This window comes from Chiloscyllium punctatum, chromosome 5 (assembly GCF_047496795.1).
Source record: "Chiloscyllium punctatum isolate Juve2018m chromosome 5, sChiPun1.3, whole genome shotgun sequence".
NCBI classification, from domain to species: Eukaryota; Metazoa; Chordata; class Chondrichthyes; order Orectolobiformes; family Hemiscylliidae; genus Chiloscyllium; species Chiloscyllium punctatum.
The window spans coordinates 27803294-27825067 of record NC_092743.1 but is presented as its reverse complement, the minus strand read 5'-3'; the positions used below and the strand labels follow the sequence as shown (position 1 = coordinate 27825067).

Sequence of the window (21774 nt, the reverse complement as noted above, 5' to 3'; positions counted from 1 at the left end):
CCACCAATACATCCCTTGTGTACTCATCTGTGTGGTAACCTATACAGCTACTGCAGACTGTTAAACTGGTTCAACATTTCAAACAAGTAAAGTTCTTTCACCAACTGTTGTTTTAAATTCATTCACAGAAAGTGGACATCACTGTCCAGGCCAGCGTTTTAACAATGAACTACATTGCTGTGGGTCTGGAATCAAATGTATACCAGACCAGATAAGCGTGGCAGTTTCCCTCCCTAAAAGACATGAGTGAACCAGATGGGCTTTTCCCCAATAATTGATTGTGATGGCATGGTTATTATTAGATTCTTTTATTGGATTCAGATTCCACCATCTGCCATGATGAAATTCAAACTCAGACCTCCAGAACATTACCTGGGTCTCTGGACTGAATAGTCTAGTGATAGCACCATAAGGTCATTGCCTCCCCACACTCTGAAGTCCAAGCTCCCAAGCACTAGCTATAGGGAGGACGTGATAGTAATAACGTCCAAGAGCAACCACGCTCAAGAGTTAATATAAGTGTCAATGGGAGGCAATGGCCTAGTGTATTATTGCGAGACTACTAACCCAGCAGCCTAGAGAATGTTCCAGAAACCCTGGGTTCAAACTCCACCATGGCAGATGGTGGAATTTGAATTCAATAACAAATGTGAAAGTAAGAGTTTAATGATGATCATGAAACCATCGTCGACTGTCAGGAAAAAGATATCTGATTCATTTTAGGGAAGGAAACTGTCGTCCTTACCTGGTCTGACCTACATGTGACTCCAACAATATGAGTGGCTCCTCACTGCCCTCTGGCCAATTAAGGATGAACAACAAATGCTGGCTTAGCCAATGACACACACATCATGTGGATGAATTATTTAAAAAACTGATAGCCACAATGGTAGCCTTAGTCAAACAGCGAGAAAGACAGGGGCCATTCCCAGAGCTCTCACTGTAAAGATGTTACTGGGTTTTCCTCTTCTGTAAAGGCAGAGATTCCACCAGGAAATTGGAGGGATGACAGCTCTTCAGCTGTACCACCGCGTAGTGGCAGCCACTGCTGGGACCGTGATCAATCCTCTCTCAGAATGGGGTAGGCTCACTCTGAATGGATCACAGCAGCCACAGTGAGGGGATGGAATCAGAGGGTGGTGTTTGATCCCAAGGACTTCACCAAGTCCACCGACAGCAGCGATTACTGACTGACCTCCCAATGTAGAGCACTACACCCTGACAACTCCTACTCCACTCTCATCAAACAGAATGTGTGCAATGCTGTATGAACTGCAGCAGCTGTCAATGAACTGCTTATCAGGACTGATTGAAGTGCCAGCAGGAAGGTCATCCCCCACCCTGACTCTATTGTGGAAAAGGATCCAAGAAGATGATGGACACTCCACTCTGCACTTTGCCTCCTGATTCGAAGCACCTCTACCCTAACCCCAATCCTTGCCCACCTCCCAACCCATCTCTAATGGGCAAATCCACACAGAAAGTGCTTGATTTGTCCTGGCTGAACTTTGTAAACTCAGCAGAAGTCAGGATTCCTCCTAGACTGCCTTGCATCTCAGTCAGGACAATAGTCTCTTGCAACATTGCTATCATAACACATTCTTTTAAAGAGATTAATTATTTTGGATATAATTACCAAGCTGGTGCCATAATATCATGTTTACAAATTCATATGTAAGCATTTCACTCTTCCGTCTTAATTACTGATGAAATGCATTCTCGTGGCACAAAGGCCTAGAGGATCAGCAAATTTGCACAAGGCATAGGCTGTTTTGTGCTGCGGTGGAAATTGCTTTGACTCTGATGGAAATAGCAGGCTAGTACTGCAGGCAGAGTCAGCCTGGGGTGCCAGTGACAACCTCTTTAACAACTGCACCAACAAACCTGAAGACAAGAAAGACATTAAATCATCCTTTAAGGACAGAATCCTAGAATCAAACAGTGCAATGGAAGTCCAATTGGCCTCTCAAGTCTCATCCAGGCAACTGGAGAGTATCCATCTGTAGGGAGTCAAGAGGCGAGTTATTAAATGCAAGATTATATGGGTAGTCCAGCATAATTTCTGATCAATGGTAATCCCCAGGATGTCGACAGAAAGAGAGTCAGCGACAGTAATACCACTGAATGTCAAGGGCTCATGGTTAGGATCTCTCTCATTAGAGATGGTCACTGCCAGACATTGGTGTACCACAAATGTCACTTGCCATTTTTCAGTCCAAGCCCAGAAATTGCCCAAGTTTTGCTGCTTATGAATACCGACTGCTTCAGTCTGTGTCTAAATCTGAACAGTCTGTGCAATCAATCGCAATCATCCCCACCTCTTACCGTCTGGTAGTAGGAGACAGCTGAGCCTAGGACACTATGCTGAGGAACTCATGCAGAAATATGCCAGAATAGTGATTGCTAGACCTCCAATAGACACAACCAATATTCTTATTGCTGGCCATGACTCCAATCTCTTCACCACTACCCATTTGTTTTCATTTTCCCTTGAGCTCCTTATGCCACATTCAGTTAAATGCAGTCATGATGTTAAGGGCAGTCACCTCTGCACCTCAGTGCCTTTGCCTATGTTAGACCAAGTGCTGACCCTGGGGGACCAAGCTTACCATCAGCGAGCAGATTGTTGTTGAGTATGTATCATTTGATAACACATCGATGACCCCTTCCATCACTTTGCTAATGGTAGAAAGTGGACTGACAAGTTCGCACTTATCTGGATTCGATTTGTCCTGCTTTGTGAACAGGTCATACCTGAGCAACATTGCTCGTTGCCATATAAACATCTTGTTGTAGCTATACTGGAATAGTTTGTCTAAGGGCAGCTAGTCTTCAAGATGGTGGCACTGGCAGAGTACGTAGTGTTCAGACTCCTAAGCCAATCCACTCCATGCCAGCAGCAGCTTCTCCTCTCTCTCTCTACTTAGGAATATTGATAAGCAGAGGAAGCTGGGTGTGCATGTCCACAGATCACTGAGGGTGGCAGCACAGGTAGAAAAGGTGGTAAACAAGGCCTATGCCATGCCTGCTGTCATTGTAAGAGGCTTTGAGTATAAGGATAGACAAGTTATGCTGCAGCTTATCAAACTTTAGTTAGGCCACACTTGGAATATTATGTACAATGCTGATGACCACACCACCAGAAGGATGTAAAGGATTTGGATAGGGTACTGAAAAGGTTTACCAGAATGTTGCCTGGTATGGGGGAGTTTAGCTATGAAGAAAGATTAGGAGAAAGTGAGGACTGCAGATGCTGGAGATCAGAGTCAAAGACTGTGGCGCTGAAAAAGCACAGCCGGTCAGGCAGCATCCGAGCAGCAGGAGAATCGACATTTTGAGCTTAAATTCCTGAAGAAGAGCTTATGCTCGAAATATCAATTCACTTGTTCCTTGAATGCTACCTACCTGGCTGTGGTTTTCCAGTGCCACACACTATGAAGAAAGATTTTAGTCTGGGTTTGCTTTCTCTGCAATGCAGAAGGTTGAGGGGCGACTTGACAGAAGTCTATAAGATTGTGAATGGCATGGAGAGAGTGGAAAGGATGAGGCTCTTTTCCCAGATTGGATGTGTCAATTGCTGGGGGACACAAGTTCAGGGTGCGGGGGCTGGGGGTAGTTGAAAAGAGATGTGCGAGGCAAGTTTATCACACAAAGTGGGGTGAGTGGCCGATAATAAAATCATTCATTCATAGTTGTGGAACACAAGTACTTCAGTATGTCTTTCAGAATATTGTCAGGACCACAACCTTTGTGATTCCCAGCACCTTTAAATTATTTCTTCATATCCCATGAGTGAATAAAGTTGGTTGAAGACTGGCATTTGTGCTGCTGGAGACCTCAGGAGGAGGCTCAGATGAATCATCCATTTGGCACTTCATGTATTCCCCATTGTGGAAGCTGTGGATTGTTGTAGAGCCTATTTCTCCTGTCAGTTGCTTAAGGCTGTGAATGACTCAAACACCACCTTTAGGTGGTGCAAATTGTGTAAGAGGAAGCCATGTCATGCTGAAGCAGAGGAGGCTTTTTTATAACAATGATAATTGAAAGTTTTTCAAATGCATCGGGAAACTTTACAGTTATTTTGGGTAATGTCCCAGACATTCATTCCTGAATACATCAGGAAGATTATTAATCCCAAAATGTAGTCAAAAAGCAACAGAGGAAAGAGCATTTACAGATGGTTCTACAATATGATGGTTGCATTCTTGTGCAGCCCTGCATTACAAAAAAATCACGCTTTAGAAACAGTGCTTCAAGTGTTGGCAGTGTAATCGTGTTATAGTCCATACACATTTTAAAAGTTTGCGCTTTAGAAAGTGTCCACAATTTGTCACTTGTGTTATAAAGAATTCACATTAATGAAACGTTCGTTATAGCAGAACGACCGAGAGTGAGGCTCTGCAATTGGTTAGGTACCTGAGTGAAATATTTAGCAAGGAGAAAAAACAAGTACAAAAAGGGAAGATATAAATGACACAAGGCACTAAAAAGTACGGCAATATATGCTTGAGCTCCAGACTCAACAGACACAAGGAGCCAGCAGGGAGCATAGGAAGCCACCAAGACAGCACAGGGGATCAGTCATTCTTTTCTTAAAAGTAATTAAAATTAATGTGAATGAAATAAAGGTGTTGCCGTCTGTGCATGTGCTGGTGCTGATGTCAATGCACACATCATCAACACACGCACGAAACTTGGCATGGGCAGCTGACATCACCGGCCCCATATGTGCATGCATCGAGACCGGTGTACATTTTAACAGCTGCTGTTGCATTTGGAGTAATTGCTCCACTTTTTAAATTGTCCACCAGCTTTCAAGAGCATGCCTACATGTATCATGAAACATCCAATGGTCACACAGCTCTTTGCTCAAAAACATCCTTTGTCTTTCTGATGAAAATCCTCTGCCTCTGGCCTTTTGATCTGCATTCAATCTGCCAGAACACCAACCGCCACCTCTAAGCCCCAATTCCTCATCCACATGTATACAGTGACTCTATTGTAAGCTCCAACTCTCTTTCTCTCTCAAACACTCCCAACTTTTTTTTCCAACAGTGGTGCTATTTCTGGTATCCCCGAAGCAGAGATTGGTTCTTTCAGAACAATGGGGGAGGGTAGAAGTGCTACAGCAGGCAGCACTGTCACCACCAAGCAGAGATCGCTAGAAAATGGACCCTAGTGAAGCCACAAAGCAGCAAGGACATCCATAAATGCATGAGATTTAGAGGGTGAAATTGTCACAGCTTGTTAGCATCAATGCTCATAGTATTCTTGACTGAATCTACAACACTCAGACAATACAAAAGGGTCAGCAATCCAAGGTACTACAAGGAGATAAACTATCAGTAACCATACTACAGTCCTACAGAATTTGAACAACCAGGATTCCACTGTTGGAGAAAAGTTTTCTAATTTGTTGTATCTCCCAGTTTTACTTGAAAAATAAATATTGAGAAAGAAGAGACTGGAGTTCATTGTACCTACTGTCAGAATTTAATCAAGCTAATAAAACAGTATTGTATGTCAGGAAAGAACAGAAAACAGGAGAAGCTAACACTAAAACAATAGTTTACAATGTCTATTCTGTGACCCTGCTATTAGCTACGATTAAAATTTAAACCCACACTTTATAATAGATAGTGGAACTCATCTCCTGAACTTGTCCATTCTTGTTAGCACTTGCAAAGTAACTTAAATTCAAGTCAATGATTTCAATCTGAACTAATTGTAGTGGTTTCTCTAGCTAGAGGCAGTTTCAGGGAGTTTCAGATTGCCTAGTTCTGTCACTGATAATGTCCAGTTCAGTTCATCTCCTTAGGAAAGGTTCCAGAATCCAACAGTTACCAAATCTGCATTAACCAGGACTACTCTGGAGATACCTAAAAAGAACTTATATTTTTCCAGCACCATATCATGATTATCAGGATGCCCCAAAGTGCTCTGTGTACAATTAATTGTCTCAAAGTGATTCATTGTTGTTACATAACAAACAGTCACCAGTATGCACACAGCAAAGAAGGATTAAAATTGATCTATTTTAATGGTACTGACAGAAGGAAAAATATCAAAATGTCCAAAGGAAGAGGATATTTAACCATTCAGATTCCTTCTTTTATAGAGTCCAGGAGTGATTATTCTACAACACCTTTCCTTCTCATGCTGCTGACTGATTATCTACCTTGAGCTACCACAGCAAGAGGACTCCCTCCTAAATAATTTTAGGAGAGGATAGGGTCCCTGTGCAGCATTCAACATTGGGCCTTTGTTCAAACCCTTTTGCAAAGCTATAAGCAATGCTGCACATTGTCCAACAAGTGTCCCCCGTACAAAGCTGACTGATTGCATAACCCTCTTAAAATCAGCAAATAAGGAGGCCATCATTTGGTTTCAGGGATCTGCATTTGCTAAGTAAAAGGGCTAACCCCCCACTAGTTTAGGGAACACCAGACATACTTCCAAAAAACAAATGTTGTCAAGGCATGAAGAGAACTCTTCTGCTCACTGTGCAGTTGTGCCACGGTATCTCTCACCCCAACTGGTAGTCGCACCATCACATTTAAAAGACAGCAACTGTGACAATGCAACACCCCTTGATCCGGTATTGAGGTGTCAATTACGATTAAATGCTCAAATGATTGAATGAACATAAACAAAGCTGGCAGGTGCAGGAACTGCCTGTTGTGACACCCAACCAGCAAAACAGAGAAAATGGGCATTAAACATGGAGAAAGCTAATAGCTATCAAGCATAAAATAGTGCTCCCCACCCACATTTCAGCTTTTGCTTCACTAAAATTAGCACCTGGAGCAAAAAATAAATACTTTGGTGTTACTTCATATTCCAATGAATGTGTTCCTCCAGATTCACACAATTTGAGTTTGAATCGGCAGTCTTCTCAATACTCTAATGTGTTACAAGCTTGTTGCACAGTCCTGACAGTGCTGTCGCTGACATATTAATTCAGCAGTGTGGTGTCGCTTACAATAGCATAGTATCAGTGGTGTAACACTGCTGGAGCAAAACAGCTGAGAGGTTCCTGCCCACCTCATAATTCACATCAATCAGAGTCACTGCCCTGACACAAAGGTGCACTGAATCGAATATCTCTAATGCCACACCGACGTGATCCGAAAATCTCCAATAGAAGAACACGCAAGGATGCTATTTTCTCTACGTTTTTCATCAAACTAATATTGTAACCTCAGAAGCACTTATCTATCTTTGTATGACACTCCAACTCTATTTTCCCTAATTAGCCCAAAACATTTCTCAAATTTAATCTTTAAAGCTATATTGGAAGGTTAAAGGCAGAAAAAGGTCTTAGATAACCATCTTTGTTTATCGTTATGCACTGAAGAGCACTCTTTCTGGCAAACTATGTGTAGACAGTTGTTTGGTTTCCTCCTACCACTCTTCCATATTCTGGCGAGTCAAAATAAAATGTTTCTGATTGGATTTTGGTTTTATTTAACTATTTTATCCATGCAGTTAATGTGTGATACAGTACTCGACCCTTCTGTCTCCTGTACATTGCCCATCCAACCTCAAATCCTTTCCATTTCTACCATTCCCACTGCTGAGTTGAGTTTAGTACTACGGTACAGCTCCACAAATAGCAAGATTCTCGCACAGTGAAAGAGTTTGACATAACTTCTTGTGAACAGAACATCTACTTGTTGCTAAGTCACAAGGTCATAACTCTACTCAATCCTGTCCTGTCTGGGCATCAACACGATTTTCCCACTCCCAATACCCCTTCCCTCCACCATTCAAAAGCTCTTCTTGACATTTTCTAAGGACTTCTTTCAGAGTTCCAGGGGCCACGTTGAGCATTAGAAGTCTTTTTTTTCCCTCTTCAAATAATCATCAAATTCCCTTTTGAGTCTTTTCCTCATGTCATCATTGATCTCACTGGCCGTTACCTTAAATCAGAGTCCTCCAGTTCTCGACCTGCTACAATGGGAACAGCTTTCCCTCCATCTGTTCTGTCCACATCCGTAAGCATTTTCACACCTCTATATCATCTCTTATCCAAGAGAACAAACTCAGCTTCTCCAACCTGCACCATAGAAGTCCCTCATCCCAAGATTCATCCTCATAATCGTTTCTGCACCCTCTCTAATACTACCATAAAGTCTAGTCTGCAATGGAATTTTACCTTCGTCCAACAAACATTCTGCCTCCAGAAGAGGTAATAAAATAAAAACACAATCAAAAGAGAAATGGTCTCATTCAATTTGAGAAACTAATGAAGTTTACTGTCTTTGGGTTGTCAGGCGTAGAAAGTTACAAATAAATGAATAATTTTTCCCTTGTTGCCATTTAGTTCAGTACTGAAATACCTGAAAGACCTGGAACAATATATGAAAAAAATACATCATCAAGATTTAGTGTTTCTGCTGGCTTCATTGCACCAAGCTTGAAGTTGGCACTCCTTTTGAATAATCCATTTGTCTTTGTGGAAAAAAAAGCTAGGCTCCCTAAAAGCTGTGCAACTGTTCAGAATGCTGCACAGCAAAAGTCCAAAGCCCCAGCACTGTCACCAGTAAGGACAGAGTTACCTGATTGCAGCCATCACAGTTAACTGGACAATACAACTAAACTCAAAGCATAGAGAGGAGGCAAGTCAGCTAAAGTTCTCACTTGCAATTAGTATGATAACAGGAATACGTTGAGTTGCACATTCCTGAATTACAATCTCCACCCACAGTCGGCTGCTGGACAGTCCATGTTCATCCAGTTCAAACCTGTCCTCCCTTCTCCTCACAGGTATACCAATGATTGGGTTATCTCCCTCAACCTATAACCCTTTAGCTTTCTTGTGTACTCTCACTTTCTGAAGCTCAGTGTATCACACGGTTCTGGCTTTGTTTGCCCCTTACTTTCTAGGTTTCTCACTTTCGGGCACATTTTCTACGCCCATTATTTAGAGCTTGCTCTCAATTGCAGTTTGCAGAACGTTGCATATAATTGCACAGTATCATACTTTGGACAGAACATCAAAAAGGGGCCTCTGATTTGGACTCTATTCCCCACCACATCGGTTGTGATCTAGGCAGTACTATTAGAAGGTCCTGAGGTCTCCAGAGAGATAAGCAAAAAAACTAGGTTGATGCAACAGTGCAATATAGAACAATACTACACCGTTGGAAATGTTATTGAGATGTCTGCATGCTTGCCCTGTCTATAAGACCCCTTGACTGTTTTCAAAGAGGAAGCAAAATCTCTTTGATATTCTTCCAAAACATTGATCCTTAAATGAATATCTCAAAATTCATTCATGTGGTCATTTGGTTTCGTACCATTTGTGGGAGTTTGATGCACACAAATTGGCTGTCACATTTCTCACATTGCCTTAACATAAACAACATTTAAAATGTTTTCTGTCTGAAAAATGCTTTGCAAACATTTGTTGTTCATGAAAGGTGTTCTTTAAAATCACAGCCTTCTTTCTTTGATTATATAGTTGATACTAGACATGAAAAATATGAAATTATAAATAGAGACTTCCTGCAGAACTCATTCCTACCTTAATGCTTCTAATGCATGTCACACAACGTATAGTATTTGAACTGAACAGATTCAAGATTTGTTTTCAAAGACTCACATAACAATGTATTTTTTGTTGCACCCTGACAGGGTGTTGCCATCATTCGCAAACTGAAAGAAGAGCAGCCAAGCACAGTGCCTGGAGTGGGACAAGTTCATATTATGTGCACTTGGAACTGTAAGGAAAAGTTTGTATGACAACTAAGGACCTACCATTCCAAAAAAAATTACTATGAGTAAAACACTTTGGGGCACAGTTTATTCCTGACAATATGAAGATTGATCTGCATCAGTTATGCAGTAATTTGAATTAAGATTTAGATTACTTACAGTGTAGAAACAGGTCCTTCAGCCCAACAAATCCACACCGACCCTCTAAACAGCAACCCACCCAGACTCATTTCTCTCCATTTACCCCTTCACCTAACACTACAGGCAATTTAGCATGGCCAATTCACCTAACATGCATATTTCTTTGGAAAGTGGGAGGAAACCAGAGCACCCAGAGGAAACCCACGCAGACACAGGGAGAATATGCAAACTCCACACAGACAGTTGCCTGAGGCAGGAATTGAACCCAGGTCTCTGGCGCTGTGAGGTAGCAGTGCTAACCACTGTGCCATCATGCCACCCCCAAAGAAGTAGAAAAACTACAAGCTGGAAACTCAAATCCCAAAAAACTTGAATTATTAGATTGTCTGAGTAAGACTACTAGACTAAGACATCAGTCCAAAATTAGAATTTAGATAATCCATCATTGATCACAGGCTTGTCAGACGAGATTCTCAATACACTCAGCTGGGAGACTGACTTAGCCTCGAAAAGCTTCAAAATTGGGAAGACAAAATATAGACTAGCAGAATGTTTTACAGAGTACCTACATTCTGTCTGGAAGAATGACCCTGAAACCGCCATTTCAACATAGCACCATGTTCCTTGGCCAATATCTCTGTCTCAGGATTGGTGCTGTGCTCCAGTTAGGATCAGTACGATCTGGAAGAATAGCATATCATTTTCTCTTCAGAGACCCTGCAACCTTCTGGACTCACTGTCGAGTTCAATCATTTTAGGGCCTAAGTACCTTCTCCCATGTCCTTACCCAAACCACCACACATCAGACATTGTCATTATACAGACTGCTGCCACAGAGATGAAAAATGTGATGCTGGAAAAACACAGCAGGCCAGGCAGCATCTGAGGAGCAGGAGAATCGACGTTTCAAGCATAAGCCCCTCTTCAGGGCTTATGCCCGAAACGTCGATTCTCCTGCTCCTCAGATGCTGCCTGGCCTGCTGTGTTTTTCCAGCACCACATTTTTCAACCCTGGTCTCCAGCATCTGCAGTCCTCACTTTCTCCTAGTTGATCTGCTACCACAAACATCCCATTGTCAGCCACGGACAGTCCCAATTAGCAATGAATGATTTCAAATTGAACAGCACCCATTCTTTTGTCTGACCAACTGTTATTCTGTCTCTCTAGCTCCATCTTCACCTGTTGTTTACTCCTTCCCTCTCCCCACACCCAAACTTCGGCATACATACCAACCCTTTCTTGCCTAAAATCGATTCTGAAGAAGAATCACTGGACCTGAAACATTAACTCTGTTTTCTCTCCACAAATGCTGCCAGACCCATTGAGTTTTTCCTACAATTTCTGGGTTTTTTTATTTTGAAAAGGACTGAGTTTTGGAAACTGAGTCACTCATTTACAATAAGTTAACAAAACATGTTTATTTAATGATTCAAGGCTATGGTATATACTGAAATCTCTAAAACACAACATGAATACTGCAGATAATGTTACTTGCATGACTGCCTCACCTGTTAAAAGGGAGTGTCTGAGAAATGAAAAAGGAGGCACTGAAAACCACATATGTAGCCCTTGAGAAAATCTCAAGCAAAGCTCTTGCATAAAGGTTGCTTCGCTCCTGTTGTCAGGTCATGGTAACCGTGCTGGAGTAATTTGTTTTGAAAGATATAACAATATCGCACAACTTTGGAAATGTATTGGTATAAGTAAATTTTTCTTCCAATGAATCAATGTTAATAACATTATCAAGTTTTACTACACCATCACCCAAAATGGAATAGAGTTACTGAATTATGATGCTACATTTGATGAGCTCAGTGTGGATTCAGAATGGCTGCCTTGCCTTAATGTCATCGAGTGAGGGTAGGGTTCGGAGGAGAGGTGAAACCACTTCTTTTCTGTACCCATTTGAAAAAAACCAAGAGATATTTATTCGCACATTGCTTGCTACATCCAAACATGAAGCGATAATAGCAACATAAAAGATGGGTTTATGTCTTGGTTAAATACAAATATGCCCCAATGAAATAATGAAAGCAAACAGCACTCTAATTAAGTTGCTTCATGTTACTATTATGTGCTATTCTTGTTGCAGATAATAATGCTTGCAGAAATAAGGCTAATCCCAATGCTGCAGTCTGGCTTCTTAGCCTGAATAGTCTCAGAGAAATTCTTATCTATGTGTATACATAAATGCACAGACATCAACATGTCTGCAAATATGTGCACACATATGTGTATAATGTATGCATGCACTCATATGCATATACACATTTGTACACAAAAACATATGTACATATATACATTTCACATATGCACATATCTATATGCATATATAATATAGATGTATGTAACCAGAATCATATTTTAATGTTCATGCATCTATGGATATATAAACACCTATTCTTATTCACATACACACAGGCACACATGCAAGTATACACACAGAACAATGTCAATAACATGTATGTGCCCATGCATGCATCCATGCACACGTACTTATTCACAAACTCAGGTACCCACAGAAGAATACATACATACATATTTGCATACAGACATAGTGGCATAAATGCACGTAAATGCACATTACACACATTAGATGTCCGAACATTCTGTGTACACATTGATATATAAATTAATAGATATTGCATTTATGTACATGTATAAACACAGTCACATACTGACTGACAAGTTAATGGTCAACGTATTTCGTTAACAATCACAGTGTACTACGAGTGAGGCAGGTAAGATCGAAAGGGGCTACGCAATATGTGAGGCATGATTTGATGCACGGTACGTGGTCTGAATGATATCATAAGCATATATAATATTTATCCTGATGATGTGATACATGTCAATGTAAATAGAACTTTTTTTATATAATTCAGGCTTCAATATCAATAGACAAGCCAAGACGGAATAACAGCACCAGGTAATACAGCAGAAAAAAAATCTAAAGCAATCACACAACGAGGTGGTGATGATATCTAACCTCAATCTTCTTTTTCCCCTCTGTCGAAAGCTCACTAGGTCCCTCTACATTTTAACTTACAGTCAACCCCCAGGTTAAAAAAAACACATTAATAACTCACAATGCCAAGATACGTTCAATGCATAACTTTAAATAAAAGACTGATATTGGGTTTGACGGGAATAAAATATGACTTTACTCAAACTACTTGTTTATACCAGAACTGAGCTTTCGGATTCCCTTGTATCTCTAGAAGAGCAAGCGGGTTTAATGCTTAAAAGTCAATTGGCTGTGTAGTATCGTACAGCCTTGCTGTTTATGCGTTTCGTTGTCTGACACACTAAGTCGCCTACACTGTCGCCTCCAGTTGCTCCCTGTGTCGTGTTGCAACCCGCAGTAAAACAACGCCACCGACTGCAAACACAGCCAGCCCCAGATTACACTGAATTCACCAGTCCACTACAATGCGTGCTGCTCCCGCTAAACCATTACAATATCTTCCAAATCATCCTTCAAATGACATGACATATGCATTTTGCAAAGTTGATCCTCATCTTCTCCGCATTGTGCCAACTTATGTAATGACATTGATACAATTTTCTCTGTGAACACGTGGACGAAACCATTACTGTACCTATAGGTCATCACAATCACTCCCTCCTACCTGTTTCCAGGGATCTGTACGATTTTCTTTTTGTCGTCCCTTCCAAAAGAAAGATTGGCTCTCCTTTTCTGTTATTTCACTCTTAGTTGGTCAATGTTCCTGTTGCCATGGTTATCTTTCCCTTTCCAGAACAGAGAATGTTTCACATGTTGCCCTCCTCTGGATCTGACTCTCTCTCTCTCTCTCTATTGCTAGTGCCCTGTCTCGCTGGGTACTGGAGATCTCTGTTGTGAAGGAAATCTCTTCTGGGCTGCTGACGTCACGTCAGTCACAGCAACAACTAAAACACGGCATCCAAAATGATGAGAAAGTGAAGGAGAGTGCGGCCAACTGCACCAACACCCGGAGTTCTCTCAGCTCATCCTGATTTCTGCCCGCCCGATTCCCTGGTGGGTCTGCTTCCCCGAGCATCTCTCACGGTGTGTTCGCGTTCCTCCGAATTACACACAGAAAGCAGCAGTTAGCAAGCGCACCGACCAGTTGTGGCTAGCCTGCATTTTTTGGCCCGTTCACACAAAGAGAAAGAGTGTGTGTGTGTGTGTGTGTGTGTTTTATTCATTCAAGGAATGCGAGCCTCTCTCGATCTGGCATTTAACACCCAGGCCACAGTTGCCCCTTGAGCGGATGATAGTGAGCTCCCTTCTTGATCCTCTGCAGTCCATGTGCTGTAGGTGCACCACAATGCCATGGTGATCCAGAATTATGACCCAGTACCATTGAAGGAACCGTGATATATTTCTACATCATGGTGTATGGCTTGGAGGGGGATTTGCAAATGGTGGTGTTCCCATGTCCTTTCCTTGTCCTTCTTGGAATTTTGGTGAATATCTGCAGTGTGTCTTACAGATGATACATACTGCTGCTTCTAAGCGTTGGTGGGAGAGGCAGTGGGAGTTGGTGGATGTGGTGCCAATCAAGCAGCTGCTTTGATCTGGACAATGTGGAGTTTCTCGAGTGTTCTTGAAACTGCATTCATATAGGACAGATGTCAGAGGTAATTTCTTTACTCAGAGAGTAGTAAGGGTATGGAATGCTTTGCCTGCAATGGTAGTAGATTCGCCAACTTTAAATACATTTAAGTCGTAATTGGACAAGCATATGGACGTACATGGAATAGTGTAGGTTAGATGGGCTTCAGATTGGTATGACAGGTCGGCGCAACATCGAGGGCCGAAGGGCCTGTACTGCGCTGTAATGTTCTATGCTCTATAGAGAAATGGGGAAAACTCCATCATACGCCTGGATGGAGTATAGTGCAGAATATCATGTAACAGTCTGAGACTGATCAGTATGTGCCAGTTAACTCAGTTGACTAGGCAACTGGTTTATGAGGTAACAGTATGCCAGCAGTGTGGGTTCAATTCCTGCACCAGCTGAGGTCACTATGATGATCCTGCCTTGGTAACCTCTCCTCTCACCACCAGTCCAATCTCTCTAATGAGAGAGTGGCCCTCTGATGACTTTCACTATAATTTAAAAGAGTAAAGAAGTGTGGGTGTTCTTGTACAGCACAAGTAATTGAGAAAGGCAATATGCTGATGCAGCAAGCTATTCAGAGAGCAAACTATATTTTGACTTTAACAGGATTCAAGTGAAAAAAAAAATTTAAAAGGCTTGTTAAAATTGAAAGACCATAGCTGGATTACTGTGTACTGGATGGTCATTACATTCAATTCTGGGAGGAGTTTTTTTTTAATTCTGTGATTCACCGTGAGTGTCACTGGCTAAGCCAACATTGTTTGCCCATCACTAGTTGGCTTTGAGAAGGCAGTGATGAGTTGTCTTCTTGAACCGCTGCAGTTCCTTTTGTGGAGGCAACCCAACTGTTAGGGAGGGAGTATCATGATGTTGACACAGTGACACTGAAAGAATGGCAATATATTTCCGAGTCAGGATAGTGAGTAGGTTGGAGGGGATCTTGATGGTGATGGTGTTCCCATGTATCTGCTGTCCTTGTAATTCTTTGTAGGTTTGTAAAGTGCTCTGTAACGAGTCTTGAAGAATTTCTGCAGTTGTGTAGATGGTAAGCATTGCTGCTGCTGAACAAAGGTGATGAAGGGAATGGATATTTGTGGATGTGGTACCAATCAAAGCTAAGTACTTTCTCCTGCGTGTATCAAGCTTCTTGAGTGTTATTGGAGCAGCATCCATGTGGAGTATTCCATTACACTACTGACATGTGCCTTATAGGTGGTGGACAGGCTTTGGTAGTCATGATGTGAGCTGTAATGATATCAGGAGCTGAGTGGTTCCTGGTGGAACTTGAGCTGAGCACTATGGAGAAGGTTATTGCTATGTAAGTGCTGCTTTGAAGACATCATCCATATCTTCTGCAGTTAGAACATTTAAAAGGCATTTAGACAGGTACATGATAGGAACCATTTAAAGGGATATCGGCCAAATGCAGGAAAATGGGACGAGATTAGTTTGGGAAACTTGGTTGGCATGAACAAGTGGGACCAAAGGTTCGGTTCCATGTGTATTAGTCTATGACACTATCACAATTAGACGGAAAGGGCAGTAATTGGCCAGGTTGTATTTGTTCAGTTTTTGTGTACATGACATACTCAAGCAATTTTATACATTGTTGGGTACTTATCATAGTCTCAGGGAACCACACTCTCATGGGAGAGAGACATAACTGGTTGTGAGTTTAACCTGAGGGTCACCATGCCTCAGGCAAGGGACAAGTTGCAAAGGCAGGACCTTCATGGTGACCTCAGCTGGTACAGGAATGAGGGACCACATATGCACTACTCTTGCTGGAATGTTGCCAGAGCCTATAGGCTTTGCAGTGTCCAGGCCCTCCACCCATTTCTTGATATCATATGGAGAGAATCAAATTGGTTGAACCTGTCATGGTGGGGAACTGGGGAGAAGGCTGAGGTGGATCATCTGCTCAGACCTTCTAGCCAGAGATTGTTGTGAATGCAACAGCCTTACCTTTGCGCTGATGTGCTGAGCACCCCTCGTTTTCAGCATGAAGGTATTTGTTGAGCCACCTGGTCCACCCCTAATCACGACTGGATGTGGCAGGATTGCAAAGCTTAGATCTGATCTATTGGTTGTGGAATCGCTTAGCCTTGTTCAACTCTAGACTGTTTTGTTGCCTCACCAGGTTGACGCCTCATGTTTATGTATACCTGGTCCTGATCCTGGCATACCCTCCTGCACTCTCTATTGAACCAGATTGATCCTCTGGCTTGTTGATAATGGTAGATTAGCAGGTTGCTATGGAGTATAGTTCTGCAATTGATAGCCCATAGTAGCTCATAGATGCTCAACCTTGAGTCACTAAGTAAGCTTGCAGTGTATCCCATTTAGCACAGTGATATTGCCACACCACACATAGAACATAGGACATTACAGCGCAGTGCAAGCTCTTTGGCTCTTGATGATGCACTGACCTGTGAAACTAATCTATAACTCATCCAACCTACACTATTCCATTATCATTTATATGTTTATCCAATGACCATTTAATGCCCTTAATGTTGGCGAGCCCACTACTGTTGCAGGCAGGGCATTCCACACCCTTATGACTCTTTGAGTAAAAAAAACCTACCTCTGACATCTGTCCTATGTCTATCACCCTTCAATTTAAAGCTAAGTCTCCTCGTACTAGCCATCACCATCCGAGGAAAAAGGCTCTCCTTGTCCACCCTATCCAATTCTCTAATTAGGTTTTATGCCTCTTTCAAGTCACCTCTTAACCTTCTTTCCAATGAAAACAGCCTCAAGTCCCTCAGCCTTTCCTCAAAAGACCTTCCCTCCACACCAGGCAACATCCTGGTAAATCTCCTCTACACACTTTTCAATGCTTCCACATCCTTCCAACGATGTAGAGTATTTCAATGTGAAGACAGGGCTTTGTCTCCACAAGAAATGTGCGGTGTTCTGTCCTACCGATGTTGTTAGGGACAGATGAATTTTCAGCAGGCAACTTGATGAGGATAAGGTCATGTATAATTTTGTATCTTATTGGTTCCCTCATTGCCTGCTGCAATCCCAGTCCAGCAGTTATATCCTTTAGGTTGCGACCAGCTCAATGAGTGGTGGCGCTGCTAAGCCACTCATGGTTGATGTCCTGTAATAAGACACTAAACTGGGTCTGTATTTACTGAAATTTAGAAGAATTAGAAGTAACTTTATTCAGACATCTAAGATTCTGAATGGGTTTCTGAGGATAAATGTTTAGAGTTCCACGAGACAGAGATTCTAAAACATGGTGTAGAAGCCAATTGTATTAGAAGCCAATTGTTTAGGATTGAAATGAGAAAAACATTGCTACTGCCAAGTCGTTGAATCTATGAATTATAGAGTCATAGAGATGTACAGCATGGAAACAGGCCCTTCGGTCTACTGGTTCATGCCAACCACAGATCCTAAATTAATGTAGTCCCATTTGCCAGCTTCCTCCACCTCCACTGGCAGCTGATTCTATACACTCACCACCCTCTGTGTGAAAAAGTTGTCCCTTAGGTCATTTTTAAATCTTTCTTCTCTCACCTTAAACCGATGCTGTCGAGTTTTGGACTCCCCTATCCTGGGGAAAAAACTTGACTATTCTCCCTATCTATGGTCCTCATGATTTTATAAAGCTCTTTCAGGTCACCCCTCAGCCTCCGACACTCTGTTTATCTTACTGTTGTTTGAGCAATTTAGCTGACTTATTTCCCCACCAGATTCTAGATTAGGGTGGTGCTGGAAAAGCACAGCAGTTCAAGCAGCATCTGAGGAGCAGGAAAATCGACGTCTTTTGCCCCAAACGTCGATTTTTCTGCTCCTCGGATGCTGCCTAAACTGCTGTTCGTTTCCAGCACCACTCTAATCTAGAATCTGGTTTCCAGCATCTGCAGCCCTTGTTTTTACCTTATTTCCCCACCACAGTGTCTACAAAAATGCGGGCAGACACTTTTTTTTGTCTTAATCAGAGGTGCATTGAGATTTTTGGAGCATTACCTTAGCCCTCAGACTAAGCACCAGGGAAGCAGCAGAGTGACCATGATCCACTCAGAGACATGAATCTCCTGACTGAGAATAACCTCAACTGGACCCACAACCATAGCCTTAAAACACAACGTAAGTCTAATCATCCAGAGTACACTGCTGGTATATCAGAAAGTTGCCACAATGCTCACGATGAGTCAGCAGATTCAGGATGCCAATGTCTGTGCCCATTCATCATGATGTGGACTGGAGTTTTGTCACAGGCAACATGAAGATTATTCAGACCCAGTGATGAGCTGGATTAGCCAGGTACATACTCTGATTTCATTGTCCAGTTTTCCTAACATTGAGAGTTTGGTGAGTTTGGTAAATTGAATGTTAAAGAAGAGAATTGTGGCATTAACAAGGTGTTTAGCAAGCATTAATCCCCATCAAATGACATGTCTCACAACAACCTAATGAGAATCTCACCATGTCACTTGTGAAAAGCATAAAAGGTAGAACAAGATGATTTTGATGTTATGCTGGGACTTGTCAGACTTTACATCTGATTCTGCAATACAGTCTACATCGCTGTATTTGATTCCACCCTATATTGGCTTTGAAGTGCAGTTTGTGGTCTGTACTGAAATCATGCAATGTCCAAAGGTCAGTACTTTATTTTACTACAAAAAAAGGAAACCTCTCTTTTACTAATAAAAATTGGAAGTCTTAAACAAAAAGAATAGCAAAATTTGGAAGCATACAGATCAGCCAGCATCTGCAGAATGCAGTTAAACCATCAGGTGCATATCCTTCCAGACATGTTAAATTAACTGCCAAAAATAGAACAATTTGCAAAACTATAGGGCCACTGTAAGGTGCAAATTTCTAAATATAACAATGGGCTGCTAGCCTTAGCAATCTAGATGGTGACTATTCAATGGGGGCACTTTAACCACCTGAGTGTAAAATAATTGATACTCAGTAGCCCAAACAGATAAATGCATGTTAGAATGGCAAAATAACAGGAAGTTTTATTTATTTTCTTTAACTTATTTTTCTAATCAAACAGTTCAGAGATGTTGTTACAGACCTGACTTATACATGGGCTTCCCAGTCCAAGGGGTGGGGACAACCCACTGCATCACAAGAGGGTCCCGAGAAACAGTTTTCTAAATACTGGTGTTAACTAGTCTTTCTAATTGGATACGGACTGGCTCTACATGTAGTGCTGCTATTACGTGATAGTTGCAATCTTGAGCGAGCCTGTGCTACACAAAATTTGTACAATAAAAATACACTTAAAGCATTGGTGACGTAATCACGTGGTAGCCAACACACACTTTAAAATTTCATGTTCTAGAAAAAGCATTCCCTGTTCACACAATCATATTAACGAAAGACTTGTTATAGCAGAACTGCCTGTACATGTGATTATGTCAAGGTATTGTGAATATTGTCATTTGCTATCTTACTGGAGAGAAAATAAGTCAAGCATGTGCACATCCAGAATTGAAAGAATATGAATACTATCCTCCTCAAGGGCAGAACAAGAGTTAACTGCATTATTATCTGAAGTTACAACTGGGTAATTGTTGGCTGGTCAATGTGAGAAAACTACAAGGGAAGATTGGCCAACTGAAGACATATTCAGAGTTGCAATATGAGAGGAAATAACTTCCTGATCACAATTACTAATTATTTCTCTTTATTATTACAGAACTGAAGAAAACACAAAGGGTTGACTAACCAAGGTAATTCCAAGATGGCGGCAGAGGAGAAGCAGCGTTTAGCATGGGTCCTGAGCTCAGGGCCCATCATTTCCATCAGCCTTTGTTTTTTCTCTTCCTTTTACTTTTGTTTTTTTCTTTTTCTTCCTTTTTCAGTTGGACAAGTTCCCTTCACAGCATGTCAGCAGTGGCAGGAGCAGTTCTTTCCTGCGGGAGTGGTCAGCAGCAGCGGGTTTCTTTGCTAACATGGCGTTCCCAGGAGGTGGCAATGACAACATTGCAAGCCAGAATGAGGCACTGGCTGCTTCGGCCTGGTGGGCCCAGTATCGAGTTTGTGCCCAGTTCCTGAGACAGTAGGGGGAGCAGTGAGAGGCTGACCAACAGCAAGGGATGTTGGGACGGTGGGAATAGGAGGGGAGCTACAGGTGCTGGGGTGTTTTCTTGTAATTGTAATCTTCTTGTAACTGTGTAAGATCTTGGCGAAACTACTTCTAATGTATTGCGTGCAGTTTCTGACTCCTTATCCGTGGAACAATGTGTTGGCTACAGAAGGAGTGCAACTAATATTTACCAGACTGATTCCTGGGTGGTAAGACTGACGTATGAAGACAGACTGGATCGGTTAGGAGAACATTCACTGGAATTCAGAAGTACAAGGGCGGATTGCATAGAAACCCCTAAAATTCTAAAACGATAGATGCAGGCAGGATGTTCCTGATGACTGGGGAGCCCAGAACCAAGAGTCACAGTCTGAGGATGTGGGGAAAGTCATTTGGAACTGAGGTGAAGAGAAATTTATCAATCTCATTCAGAGTATCGTAAGCCTGACGAATTACCTTCCAGAGGAAGCAGTTGAGGTCAAAACATTGAATGTTTAAAAGAAAAACATCAGCTTTAGTTCTGAAGTCTAAAAGATATGGGGGGGAAGGCAGGAACACAAAACTAGTTGGATGATCAGCCTTGATCATATTGAATAGTTGGTGAGGCTTGAAGGGCCAAATTGCCTACTCCTTTGGGCTGGTGTGGGGGTGGCCCACAGAATGGTAAGGTGTGGACACAAAATAATGACACAACTGACACTGACTTGCTGCTCATCATTGAGAAAGGAGCAAGTGATAGACTAAATGCATTCTATTACAATTCCAGTAGGTACCATTAAAGATTTTAAATACCCAAATAACCAAAATAAATGACTCCACAAGATTTCACACATTTATCAAAAACTTCATTGTATATATAAACAATTACAACAAGCGCTGCCAACTTCACATGACAATTTGTAAAGAAAATGTGATAAATTCACTGCTGATTTAGAGATACCGGTGTTGGATTGGGGTGTACAAAGTTAAAAATCACACAATATCAAGTTATAGTCCAACTGGTTTATTTGAAAGCACTAGCTTTTGGAGCACCGCTCCTTCATCAGGTGGTTGTCTAAGGAGCAGCGCTCCGAAAGCTAGTGCTTCCAGATAAACCTGTCGGACTATAATCTGGTGTAGTGTGATTTTTAACATAATAAACTCAGTTCTACATTTTACTCCTTTGCCTCACCTCTCCTGCACCATTATTTCTCTTAACTTAAAACTTTGAAGGTCCACTCACTTTCCTAAACAAATAC

The 21774-nt window shown here is 41.8% G+C and overlaps 1 protein-coding gene and 1 long non-coding RNA gene across 3 annotated transcripts in view; one reads left to right on the top strand and one right to left on the bottom strand.

The window, feature by feature from the left end:
- The window catches only part of fam135b (family with sequence similarity 135 member B), a 367782-nt gene extending 354056 nt beyond the window's left edge, over positions 1-13726 (bottom strand). Inside the window, exon 1 of the mRNA XM_072569977.1 lies at positions 13495-13726. The gene's annotated coding sequence lies outside the window, so the exon portion shown is untranslated. The remainder of the gene's footprint in view (positions 1-13494) is intronic.
- A 25-nt stretch (positions 13727-13751) lies between these two features.
- On the top strand, positions 13752-21419 carry LOC140476956 (uncharacterized). 2 transcript variants are annotated; one of them, XR_011960633.1, is made up of 3 exons: positions 13752-13883; positions 20147-20180; positions 20313-21419. It is a non-coding gene; the product is annotated as an uncharacterized lncRNA (long non-coding RNA). The 2 variants fall into 2 exon arrangements; XR_011960632.1 differs by having other exon boundaries at positions 13752-13913.
- The last annotated feature ends 355 nt before the right edge of the window (positions 21420-21774 follow it).